This window comes from Eurosta solidaginis, chromosome 2, assembly GCF_040869045.1.
Source record: "Eurosta solidaginis isolate ZX-2024a chromosome 2, ASM4086904v1, whole genome shotgun sequence".
NCBI classification, from domain to species: Eukaryota; Metazoa; Arthropoda; class Insecta; order Diptera; family Tephritidae; genus Eurosta; species Eurosta solidaginis.
In genome coordinates, this window is record NC_090320.1 from 247,607,852 (window position 1) to 247,621,921 (window position 14,070).

A 14,070-nucleotide genomic window follows, 5' to 3' on the forward strand; every position below is an offset into this window, starting at 1 on the left:
ATAAACTGTATCATGGGGTTGTATGTACATATATTTGCCTTCCAGCTTGTGCAAGAGCATAGTCTCACCTTCTAAGAGTTTCGACTCTTAAACTTCAGATTATAATAAACTGTTTGTCTCCCGTACCTTATTTTCATTATACCTTTGAAGAATATATACGAATTAAAAAATATGGTAAATGTATAGACGAATGAATTGAAAGAACGTAATACTTAATATAAGTCGCGACTTCATAATTAAATTAATAGGGCAATTAAGGCAACGCTTGTATTTGGACCGTGCTCCACATAGCTGAACATATTTTCCTTCGTATTGTCTTTGCACCGGGCTTAGATCTATCCTCCAAGTTTCAAGTCTCTATAGAAGTTATTTAAAATTAATTGATCGAGTTTATTTAAAGAACAACAAAAAGTAGGTATTAGGTATGTTCTGTGTGTTAAAGCAACATCAAAAAATTTTAGGGCCAGAGTTTTAAAAATAAAAAATTAAATAACCTTTAAAATGGGTCCCTTACTTTGCTACATTCTTTTAAGTAACTTTCAAGATTGTTGACATTCAAAAAAATTAAAAGCATTTGTTTGCTTGCACATTACTATACCGTTATGTATGTAATTGTTTTCGTCCTGAAGCTGGTAGCCAACCTATTTGTTTACCTTTGTAAATATTTGGTGTTCAATCGAATTTTTGGCTTGGCACATTTTTTTCCCTTCGCTATCGAACTTGATTATCGGTTAATAAATAACGTACATTTGACTTTTAAAACCGGAATATACCTAAGTGTGCTGTTTTTCTATTATATCCAGCCCATACTTGAGCTCAAGGGTATTATAACTTTGATTGGGTAACGGTTTTACGCTATAAAGGAATCGAGAAATATATAGGACTAGGGTTGTAACAGAGCTTCTATTTCGGTTCCGAAACGCCGGCAGCTCTAATTGATTTACTCTTCCGATTTCGTTTACGATTGACTCAGGTTACGATAAACTCACTCTATAGACATCCTAATGTCAAAATTATCAGCTGCGAAAATGATTTTGATAAAGAGATGTTCGTCCGTCCATAAACACGATAACTTGAGCACAAATTTAGATATCAATACGAAATTTTGCATACTGGCCTATCTGGATCCAGAATTGATTGGTTTTCAAAATGTTCGAAATCTAAGGGTAGCCACGATAATTCATTACCGAAATGACACTTGATATGTTGACTTTTTGGCGGAAAATATAAATTTGGAAAAATTTTGGAAAATAAGCGTAACACCGTCCACATTTAGAAGAAGAAAATTTAAAGTTTTTCAAGCCGTTAAAGATATTGGCCCGTAGTCATAGTCGAAATAAAAAAGAGTTTATTTGGTTTGAACATGGTTCTATATTAAATATCATTTTAAGTCTGTTATAGTCCACCTAAACACTATTTTATCTCTAAAAAAAAGTATTTTAAATTTAAAATGACATGAGCGCGATTTCAATTTTTTAAAATAGGCTTTAAGTTGGTGGTCTGCTGTCAAAAGTTGCGAGAAATTAAACAATTTGCTATTTAAACACGATGAACTTAAATGGAAGTAAAAAAAGACTTCCCCGACAAGCAAATATACGTCAAGAGCTAATTTATTATACCTAGAATGCGTATTAATATGTTTGTGACGAAAATTACACAATTTTAAAATGTGCGATGGTTACTTGGCTCCACATATGCGAAATCTTTAATTAAAACTATTCCGCGTTCAAAGATATTTGTGAGTTTTGATATCTTAGTATCTATTGAGGAAAAAGTAGCATCGTATTAAATTTAGAAATAAATATTCAATGGAAGGAATTATTTACCACAGACGTCGATTTTTAATACATGTCAAAAAATTTTGGTAGAGGTGTCAAATGACGCGTTTTAATTTCGGAAGCTATAATCGGAAGGTGGAAAAGTAATACTTGTACTCTGTCAAGATATTTTTGCAAAAAAAAATTTTAAGACTTTCATGTGGTTGATGTAATTTTGGTGATATTGTTGTACACAGAAAAGAATTAACTAAAAAGGCGTTTTGCGCTGATACAATTACCACCAGTTTCGCAGCCGTTTGAGGGTAATTATTTGGTTTTTGTGAATATTTATTAACAAAAGAACAATTTCTTATTTCCGACTTCTAATTATTGAATTACATGACAGAATTCTTGAATTCAATTCTGCTGGCATTTCCTTTAGTGTCTTCTATTCTCCTTTACATTTGCCACTTCGTCTTAAAAGAAAGCATAAAATAAAACACGGAATAAAACAAGAATTAGCAATAAAAATTTTAAGAACTGCCTGGTACGGGCGCTGTTGTACTACTTCCCTCCTTTATCACCATCTTAGTCTATGTTATGATCGACTTGAGTTCAATGAATTTCTGATGTAAAAGGGACTTACACTTTGCAGGTCCATGTACAATCGCTCAACATTCTAGGTCACTTCTTTCCTATAGAAAACTATACTAAACTCCCTTTATTTATGCTGACTTTGCGAAGGCAAACCTAAATTTGATTTAAACTGATTATCATTGAATGTCCTGCATACTTATTAGTATCGAGGTTAGACATATCCCTGTTCGGTTTCGGGTCTATTAAATTAAACGGCTTTAACGGCTAGAGCCACCTAACATTTAAGGTGTGCATCATTTTGGCCGTCACATCTGTCTTAATGCAAACATTTTTACAACATTCTTAGAAACCATGTAAACTATTTAACATGAATACGAGTGTATGAGTGAATCGCCTTGTTGCGTCCTTTGCTTTAAGGAGCCCAAATCCGCTTTAACTACCAGTTCGTTTATGTTGCGAGATTTAAATATTTTTTTAAGAACAAAATTAAGTAAATTTTCTTAAAATAAGTATGTTCATGTTCAATTAATAGATTTTGCACTCAATTTTAAATTGACGGCTGATAAAAAAACATCGAATTTTTACAAAACGTTTGCTAATAACTTTTTCAGTTTTTCGTTTTCAAGTACTCTTTTGCCAATTTTTGTGGTATTGTAAGTTTCTGTCAAGTAAAAAATTACCATTTTTTATACTTGGTTTCAAGTAACCATGGTTGTAGGAAAAGGGTGAACTTTTAAAACTTCTAAAAATATCTTCATAGCGCCAATCAATGCGTTTTTTTTTTCATGCGGATACCCTGTCCATGCTTGTTTTAGCTGAAAACTGTGTTTAATAGACCAAAATTTTAAATCCCATTCTTAATTTAGGCAAGATTTTAACTAAAGAGTATTTTAGTCAGCGACTATGATTACGGGCCATTATGTTGAAATTTGGCTTGGGGGTTGCCCTTGCTATTATGTATTGTGAAAATTAATAAAATATAATTAAACTTTAACTATAACTGTAGTACACGGCAAATATTCGCAACATTCCTAGTACCTACATACATATATACGTACTTGTACGTACATATCCATAATTGCTGACCAATTTATACGAAACCGAACTTACGCGGCCTTTCACAGCCTAACTTTTACAAAGCAATCTGAAGTGGAAAAGTGCAATTATCGAAATCCTCTGTTATCCCACATATTGCTGTGCTACCGTTTGCCAGCTGATAATGATCTCGTACAATTGCTACTGGTCATTCCATTTTTGCTTTTGTTGTATGCAGAGCAGTAAAATTCTCAAACAAAATTTATGTGAACAAATAGAAATGAGAGAAAAATTTTACGCTTGATCTATATTGGTGGAAATTGTTTTCAATTGACCGTTAAAAGGAGTTCTTTGGTTTATATTCTTGTTTGATTTGTTTTTTGTTTTTTTTTTTTTTTTTTTGTTTCTTTGTTTTGTCAGCGCTACCAACAACTTGATTGCTTTACAACTTTTCTTTCACCTTTACTCTTAACAAAAAAACAAAAAAAAACATTCTCACCAAAAATGGGATCGCATGCCAAGCCGGTGCCACTTTGTAAAACATGGCTCAACTAGGATAAGCTGGTGTAGCAAAATATTGCTGTCTTTTGTTTAAATATCTTTTTTGTTGTTGTTTCGAATAATATACGCTATTTTTTGTTTTCATACCAAATAGCGAAAGTAGAAAAGAAGGTACAAACAATGAAATAAAAAATGACGTTGATGTGCATTTGATCGTTTGAGCTAAGGATTTTCGCAAGCTTGAGTTTTGTAATTTCCTGCTTGGGAATTTAAGCCAAATACTAGTATACCAGTGGCGTATGGAGATATTTCTGCAGCCAGGATTTGTTCAAGGGCTTATATCCATTACCAAATGTAACTTAGATCCACAACGAGAAAAATCTCCAATGAAGCTAAGTACCGCCGACTTGAAGAAGATTGGGATGCCTATAGATAAATCACCAAGAAAGCAGGCTCACGATATCGGTGCCGTGATCGAGAAATCATTTAATTACAACGAATATCCTCTTTATTAAAGATTATGTTAGATTAGGTTAAACTGGCGGATCAATAAAAACGTCACATATGTAGATGTGTCCATAGCGTTACCAGAATTTGTTTGACAACCAAACTTAAAACCCAAATTAGGTACCAGGGCTTATGTTAAAAAGCAGCGCCGTCGTCTTGGCCAACATTAGAAGTTTTCTGTAACCTAGCTTAATGGCTGCTTCGAGATCTAGCAGCTCTGCCGCCTCTAGTAGCTGGTGCTTTGACTTCGCAAGCGCAGGATGCGAACACAAAACATGCTTCATCATTTCTTTCTGCACTTCCTACATCTGCTTCTAGTGACTTTAATAATTTTTGACGGAAGGCATCTTAATGGCACTCGCACGACATAGACTCAGTACTCTCTTAGGAACGCGTTCGGTGTGTAAAATGACTACCAGGTCAACGCCTCGAAGACTGGTGTACTCCTTAACGGGATGTTTTAGCGCTCTCAGTGTATTTATAACGAAAATAAAAGAAACATTAAGAACAAAAGAACTAGGTTAGTCACATACGTTTCCGACTGCAGGTCGTCGGCACATTGCCGCTTTCGAACGAAGGCGAAGGTGGGATGACCTAGAGGGCTCAATATAGACACATCAAAAAGAGTCGGGCTATTGTCTTAAATATTATCTTTATCGTCTCCATAACCACAATAATACCAGTACAATTCCTACTAACATTGCCATTCTTCTTAGAACCATCCATAATGTGGATATGAACTGTGAGTGTTGTTCCAATTTCGCAAGGATCGGAAACTTACTAATTTACTGGCATCAAAGTCAAAGACAGAACTGAATTCAGTCTCAGTGAATTACAACTACACAAGTATGTAGGAAGAAGGCTCAGCAGAATCTTCAAAGCTTCTGTGGGTTTGGAAGAAAATACCTTTGTTCTGAGCTTTGTAAATGGTAGAATAGGCTGGATCTTGCTACTAGAATTTCAAAGACAGTTCAGTACAAAAATATGGTATTTCGTATTGTCTGATGATCCGATTTTGAGAGAATTCATTTTGAGATTGCTTTCACATGAACAGTCTTCCACGAGTTCCGATGCGGTCTAAAGTAACTGGTATAGAGTTTGAAGATATTTGCTAAGTTGCCTTAAAACCATGTCATTGGAGTAAACGATATTACGACTAACAGTTATTTATGTATGTATGTAAGGTGTTCATCTGCCTCTGTACGCATATCATATTATGGCTTCTCTAAACATTAAACTGGATGCTGTTGTTTTACGAAGTCCATCAAGGGTATTTGCAGCTCTATTCTTCGGAAAGACGCAAAACAACAGCAAAAAATTAGTTAAAATTATTAGATTTGTCCCTGTTCGGGGGTCAGCAGCCCCACATATCTGGCCCCTCCTCAACCCCCCCCCCCCCCCCACCATTCGACGTCCATCCAAGCACATACACTTCTTAACATACCTGAATTTATTATTCACCCAGATTAAAATATAAAAGTATCAACGTTGGATTTAACTATCAAATAATTACTCACGCACTAACAATAAAGAATTTAAGCATAAAATCGGCCTGATTTTCATGCATTTTGTTTTCAAAATTTGTTTCTTTCATTTCAACTATGAATAGCCAGATGTACAAATAAGCACACAAAACACCACATATATACGTATATACATATATATATATTTTCTTCATTCATATTGTTTGGCTTCTATTTTCTCAGCTGTGCAGTTGTACGTCCACTTAAATTCCTTTCTTTTTTGATTTGTCCTAAATGCTTGCTTTACACCCCCTCCCTCTCTGTTTATTGTTTACTACTATGATTTACTTTTGCCAACTATTCGTACAATTAAAATCCAAAAATTGATTCCTTCAATCGTTCATATCTGATTTCGTGCCATGAAAAGGCGTGTTAGTCCCAATATCCTTTATCAACATCATCATCACCTTCAATCCATGAAAACATATTCGAACGTGAGCTATGACGGATGCAAAGGGGTGTGAATTGCTTTCCAATTAACACTTCAGCAGCGTTGCACTTGAATGCGTCAACCACTCAAGAATCTCGTTATGATGTCAGTTGCAAGCGTTTGATGTAGAATTCATGAAATCCACAAGCACTTTTTACATATATATGCATATGTGTGTATCTATGTAAATTGCACAACGCTAGAGGGTATCTCAGATAAAGATGTTTATCACGGGAATGCGCTTTTCGTTGTAGAGAGGCAGAGAATGAGTATATTACGACATAAGCGACATATTAATTAAAATGGTTTGTTTAATTTGAGGTTAAGGGATGCCTTTCACAATCGGCGGCACAGGTCTTGAACGACACCAGTTCACAATTAAATTAAGCATAAGTTTTTGATAATCATAGGCCGGGGTGGGCGTGAGCTTAGCACCTGCTAAGCGACCATATATGTATACGATAAGCGAGAGCACAATGGCTACTTCGTCAAAATCAACGACAGCTCTTTAAGTTTGATTTCGATGGTCGTGCAGTGAGGAAGTGTCGCACGCGCGCTTAAAACGGAGTACCAAAGAATGCGTGTGACACGTTTTCACCGTTCAAGCATTTAAATCAAACAAAATAAATAATTGATTTTGCTTTCGTGCTCGCTACGCGTTCGTGTTTACTATAGCATTCTCAATTTAGTAACCGTGTAAATGTAGTGGTGCCCACCGCTGATCATGGGTAAGGAGTTTAGAAGACACCCGAATGCTGGTCGTAAAAGGCGAGCAATATAGGCTACGCAATCCAGAGTGTGGTAACTCGAAAGCGAGCAATTCGGGTACGTAAATCGCTTGCGCGACCCTTTCATGGTCGGAAATAACTGTATCGCTTAATACTTGTATACATGTCACATCTCCCTTCATAGGGATCGACCCCCTCTTGAGAGACTTACGGTACGCTGTGATTTAATCTCCCATGGTTGGTTTTTTCCCTACATGCGAGAGAGTTGACTTTTGGGGAAGTTGACAATAAAGCATACTTAACAAAGCTTGCGAATACTTCTCAGCTGAAGTTGGCAATAAAGCATTCTCTTCGGAGTAATGCGGTCTTCTTCGTTGGAACGTTGGCAATAAAGCTTTCCCTTGGTCCACTACCAAGAGTAAAATAGCCTCTTTACCTTTTCTAACCTAAGCATAAATTTTTCAAAGATCCTTCTACGTAAGGTCAAAGAAAAAGTTGATCACACTCCTAAATTGTGACCGCGAAGTATACTTGTTCTTGTTGTTCTTGCAGCAATAAAGACACTCTCCGACGATTTTGGGGAATGTTATCGATGTTGATGGTCCTTTGCCGGATGCTGGCATCGTGAGGGGACTCACGTATAAGCGGGAGCGTGTCATTATTCTGTATTACAAAATTCTGGGTGACAAAATTCTGTAAATTGCAAAAAAAGTCTGCTTGAACAAAATTCTGCTTTTTTAAAATTCTGCATGTTTAATTCTGGAAGTCAAAATTCCGGAATCATGACATGGCGTAGCCGGTGTTGGATCGGTTAAGGGTTATTTTTTTAAAGTGCGGCCGAAGGCCGCCTCCGCAGAAGGGTATACTACGCAGAAGGACATCACCGTGGTGGTAGCCACGGTTATACCACACACGCGGACTTGGCATGGCGTAGCCCAAGCTTATTTTTTATAAGCGCGGCCGAAGGCCGCCTATGCAGAAAGGTGTTCTACGCAGAATTACTGTGTATGGCGCACATTTTCAAAATAATTACATAACCTCTTTAACATTGTTAACATTATATTTTAATACAGAATTTTGTAATACAGAATTTTGAAAGCAGAAGTTTAGAAAGCAGAATTTTAAAAAAGCAAAATTTTAAAAAGCAGAATTTTGTTTTTAGAATTTTGTACATACAGAATTTCGACACCAACCCTGTATAAGGTCATCTTACCTTGCTGCTGCTATGTGCATTCTTATCAGCAGGGAGACCTTGCTGCGCCAGTGTCGTCAGACAGAAATAAACCAGGAACAGGAGAATAATTAGAAATCCAACTGGAAAGTTTGATTCAATAAGAGTAATATTAGAACTGAATATCGCCCTCGTTCGAAACAAGTCGTTAGGAAAAACCAATAGCTGTGGGAATGAAAAATTATGCGGCTCCACTTCTAAGACCCTTTGCTATAAATTAAGTCAAGTTAACTCAAGCCAAGTCAAGTTAGTTCAAGTCGAGTGAACCCAAGTTGAGGCAGTTGAAGTCAAGTCAAATCAAGTCGAGTCCTATCAAGTCAAGTCAAATGAAGTCGAGTCAGTAAAGAAAGGGCAAGGAAAGGAAAGAAAGCTTTTTAATAGATGTGTTATTAAGGAGATATTTATCGATTTTTTATCGAAGTAGTATTAATTTGCTATCGATAATAAAGTTTGCCGATGAGTTATCGTTTTTTATCGAAGAATTATCGATTTATTATCGAAATATTTTCGATTTCTTATAGAAAATGTATGACTTGCTATCAAAAAGTTATTGATATACTGCCAAAAAACGAATCGATTTATTATCGATTATTTATTGAAAGGTTATCGCAACGCTATCAAAAATCAAATAAAATATATAGATTTGTTAACTTCCCAGTGTCTTATTGTAGTTTTCCAATTTGTTATCGGCGTGCTATCGATTTGTCAACGAAGGACGACCCGTAGGTTTGTTATAAAACCGCTGCCGATAAAACTTCAATATAAAATCAATGACATAACCGTAATCCGATGATAATATAAAGAAATAAATAAGAAACCGATTACGATAGCAAACAATAACTTTTCGGGATCGGTTGTTACCAATAAGGAGCCGACGTACTAATAATAAGTAGCGAATACCTGCCAAAATTTCGTTATGCTATGGAACGGGAACTTGGTTTGATAATAATACCGAACTTTTGTAAGACCAAAAGCTATCAGCAACTATCGACTGACTTGTAGCTTAAAAGAATGCTAGGTTACATGTCCGTACTAAGCTCACATGCTGAGTTAGTGAATACAAAGCTGAAGTAAAATTTATGTCTTAGTACGCTGAGAGTTAAGCTGCAACCGTGTTAACTTTTATATTGACAATCAAGCAGCAATTAAGGCAATAATCTCGCATAGCATAGCATCTAAATGCGTGTTAGAGTGTAAGCAGTCCTTGGAGAGAATCGGGACAGGAAGAAGCATACCAGGCCATATAGGAATAGATGGGAATGAAAAAGCGGGTGAACTAGCTAAAAAGGGCGCATCCCTTGAAGCTTATTCCGTAGATGTCCCAATTAGACTGGGTGAGATTAAGCGAAGGCGAGAGGTGCACATGATCGACCAATCAGGAAAGGCGTAGGTTCAAGAGCGCAGCTGTAAAGTGTCGAAGATTATGTGTAGGTCTTACAACCTTAGACTAAAAAAGTTGCTTCTATCATTAAAAAGAGAGGACTGTATACTCATGACGGGTATTCTGACTGGACACTGCCTTCTGGCGTCACATGCCTTTAAATTAGGCTTGGTCAGTGAAAGCAGATGTAGGAAGTGCGGGCTGGAGGAGGAAACGATCGAGCACGTTCTATGCTCGTGCCTTGCGCCTGCCAGGCTAAGACTCCAGCTATTAGGAGTGATACAGCTGTCAGATCTAGAAGCAGCAAGTGGCTAAAGTTCTAGGAAACTTCTAGTATTTGCCAAGAGGACGGAGTTATTTTATAACATAGGTCCTGGTTTTTGATGGGGTTTTTCAGTTTGTTCGTTAAAACAAATTTCTGGTAAAACTACGGACTCATTCAGTCTATGTGAGGTCCTCATGGACCGGCCAGTTCATCCTAACCTAACCTAACGCTGAGAGCATAAACATTTGTATAAGCCATCTTAATCAATCAATTTATAAGCCAAGGTGATTCCACTACCATACACATTGCACCGTCATATAGTTCATCTAGTTTAAAGAAAAGTTTTATACAAGAAATCTTATTATAACCTTTAACTGTCCCACTTCCTCTTCATTTGCATCTACAAAAATTAATACCTACTACTACATTCATGCGCTCTACAAATTATTTAGCCTACGCTCAGTGTATTTAAATATATACACAGCATGTCCTGATTGTTTGAAGATCAATTTGTAACTTAATTGAAATCCTTTTAAAAGTAATGGGATCCTCCCGCTACTTATACACACAAAAACCAAACCCCTTTCATATGCCTTCTTAGCGTTTGCTTTGGCTAAGGTATTAGTTGAAAGAAGAAAAAAAAGTATTTAAACTAAGCTGCATACAAATTTTAATCTGTCGCTAGTCCTACATGCCATTTATGATCCTTTTAGGATCAACACGCTCACCTGCACACATACATATGTACATGTGATATTTGTTTCTGGATGTGCATTGTATGAGCTGTGGTTAGGAGTTAATGCCAAAAGCGAAATGGCAACTAAATACTATTTTGCTTGAGGGTCATATGCAAATACTAAATATGCATGTGTGTGTGCGTGTGTACGGGACTGCATCCCTTTGAGTCATGTCTCTTCCTCTGCATCCTAAGAATTAGTATTTGGAGCATTCTTAATACTTAAAAATACATTCGTTTTAAGAAATCACAGCATGACGTATTTGTTTTGCGATCAATTTATTAACTAATTGAAATCCTTCTTAATAATAATGGTAAACGCCCACCTTACCACACAATTGATAACATTCAAGAAATAAAGAGAATATTCCTTTAAAAGCAGATAGTTCGTTTACAAGGTATTAGTCGGGGTCTAAGATGTGGTATCTTAAGTAGCGCACAGCTGGCTTACTTAAATGCGTACATACATACATACATACAAATATCTTATCTTTCTTTATAACCATTATAAATGTGGACGTTTGTGAGTAAGCGCGTATATCTCGACCACTTTAGTTTTCTACGGCTTATAAGCGCTTTGCGTTCATTAGATAAGTAGATGGGCTCCAAAATAAAATTCCAAAAGACCGCCCTTAGCTTATGTTGAGGATGCCTACAAGAAGTATTATGTTTTTAAACGGTTTGATTTAGCTTGACTTGACAGGGTGGACGGCCGGCCGCCACGAATTTTGTTACTGAAATTTAAGTAACTTCCCGATAAGCTGCAAGCTTGAAACTTGGAATATAGTTTAGAACACGATGACAGTGCAATAATAAGAAAAAAGCCCGATAGGTGGCGCATGGATCGAAATATTTAAAAAAAATCGTATTTGTGGTCCACTTTGGTTCAAATTTGGAACACATAATACATACATGAATAGAAAGCGACCTATAAAAAAATAGCCGCTAGATGGCGTAAGGATCGAGATATTCAAAAAATTGTATTTGTGGTTCGATTTGGTCCATATTTGGAACACACAATACATACATGAATAGAAAGCGAACTATGATGTCCGATTTGGCTCATATTTGGAACAAATATTGCATACAGTCCAGTAGAAGTGACATCAAAATATTTTGGAGTTCGAGGAGGGACAAGCATATGTGCCACAGAGTCGAGTAAAGTCTTTGAAAGGATTATGAACTGAGGACTTAGATTGTAACAAATTGTCAGGAAAGAGTCCGTGTAATAATGAGTCACTAAATGAACTAAATAGAATGAGAAATAAACCAATCCAATTACCATGTTTCATCCCTTTTTTCGTATTTGGTATAGAATTATGGCATTTTTTTCATTTTTCGTAATTTTCGATATCGAAAAAGTGGGCGTGGTCATAGTCGGACCTCGGCCATTATTTATACCAATTCCAAATGAGTTCGGATAAGTACGTAAACTGAGTTTAGTAAAGATATATCGATTTTTGCTCAAGTTATTGTGTTATCCGCCGAGCGGAAGGACAGACGGTCGACTGTGTATAAAAACTGGGCGTGGCTTCAACCGAATTCGCCCTTTTTCACAGAAATAAGTTACCGTCCTAGAATCTAAGCCCCTACCGAATTTCACAAGGATTGTTAAATTTTTGTTCGACTTATGGCATTAAAAGATCCTAGACAAATTAAATGAAAAAGGGCGGAGCCACGCCCATTTTAAATTTTTTTTTATTTTTGTATTTTGTTGCACCATATCAATACTGGAATTGAAAATTTTCTTATATACTGTAAAGATATAAAATTTTTTGTTAAAATTTTACTTTAAAAATAATCTTTTTTAAAAGTGGGCGAGGTCGTTCTCCGATTTTTCCAATTTTTAATAGGCATATATATAGTAATAGGAGTAACGTTCCTGCCAAATTTCATAATGATGTCTTCAACGTCTTCCACATTACAGCTTGCAAAACTTTTAAATTACCTTCTTTTAAAAGTGGGCGGTGCCACGCCCACTGTCCAAAATTTTACTAATTTTCTAATCTGCGTCATATGTTGAACTCACCTACCAAGTTTCATCGCTTTATCCGTCTTTGGTAATGAATTATCGCACTTTTTCGGTTTTTCGAAATTTTCGATATCTAAAAAGGGGGCGTGGTTATAGTCCGATATCGTCCATTTTAAATAGCAATCTGAGATGAGTGCTCAGGAACCTATATACCAAATTTCATCTAGATACCACAAAATTTACTCAAGTTATCGTGTTAACGGACGGGCATGGCTCAATCAATTTTTTTTTCGATACAGATGATTTTGATATATGGAAGTCTATATCTATCTCGATTCCTTTATACCTGTACAACCAACCGTTATCCAATCAAAGTTAATATACTCTGTGAGCTCTGCTCAACTGACTATAAAAAAGAATCGAATTTTTTGATAGCAAATCGATAATTTTTCTATAACAAATCTATAACTTTTTGATAACAAATCAATACATTTTCTATAACAAATTTATAACTCTAACTTAATTGGCGCTTAACCGTTTAAACAATTATTGCCAGTCGCTTCTTCATTGGGTTAACTGACGTAAATTGCTCACGCAAACGCAATTCAAATCGTTTTCCACCTGGTCCTTTCAGCAGAGTGAAGGCCACCCTCTTCCTCTGCTTCCATCGGCGGATTCCGATAAAAATACTTTCTTGGCCGAAGCTTCACTCCCAGGGTTGCGTATCTGATGATTTCATGTACCATATAGCATCAATAACATACCTATAACAAATTTGTAAAACTCCAAAAAGAACTACATATTTTTTGAAATAATATCGATAGCTTTTTTAATAAATTATGAATAAATTTTCGACAAAAAATCGATAACTTTTTCATAACAAGTTGATAACTATTCGATCATTTTTTCATAATATATGAATAACTTTTTGATGAATACTCGATAAATTTTCGAGTACAAACCGATAACCTTTGTTATCGATAGCAAATTTATAACACCTCGATAACAAAGCGTATGTACACCGTTTATAACACACCGATAACAAACCGATAGCTCATCTACTTTGACCTGCCCAAACTTTCGTTTTAATGGATTTAAAAATTTTAACACTCCCCTCTCCCTCCTTCTCCTACTACTAATCATACTAAAAATCACACTCCCACTCTCACTTCCAAAACTCCATATAACTCTTTAACGATTTTCTGTACCATAAATAATTTTTTCCCACCGCCGCACAGTGTTTCGTGTAGAACAAGGTAGCTGGACCAAATTATTTTATGAGATTTTCCGTTTCATATGCAGTCATTTATTACAACTACGTCATTTTTTTCAGCCATATGTTCTTGTTTTTTTATTTTTTTCCAAAATTTTACTTCATATGCATACATTTGCTTATTTCTTATACAG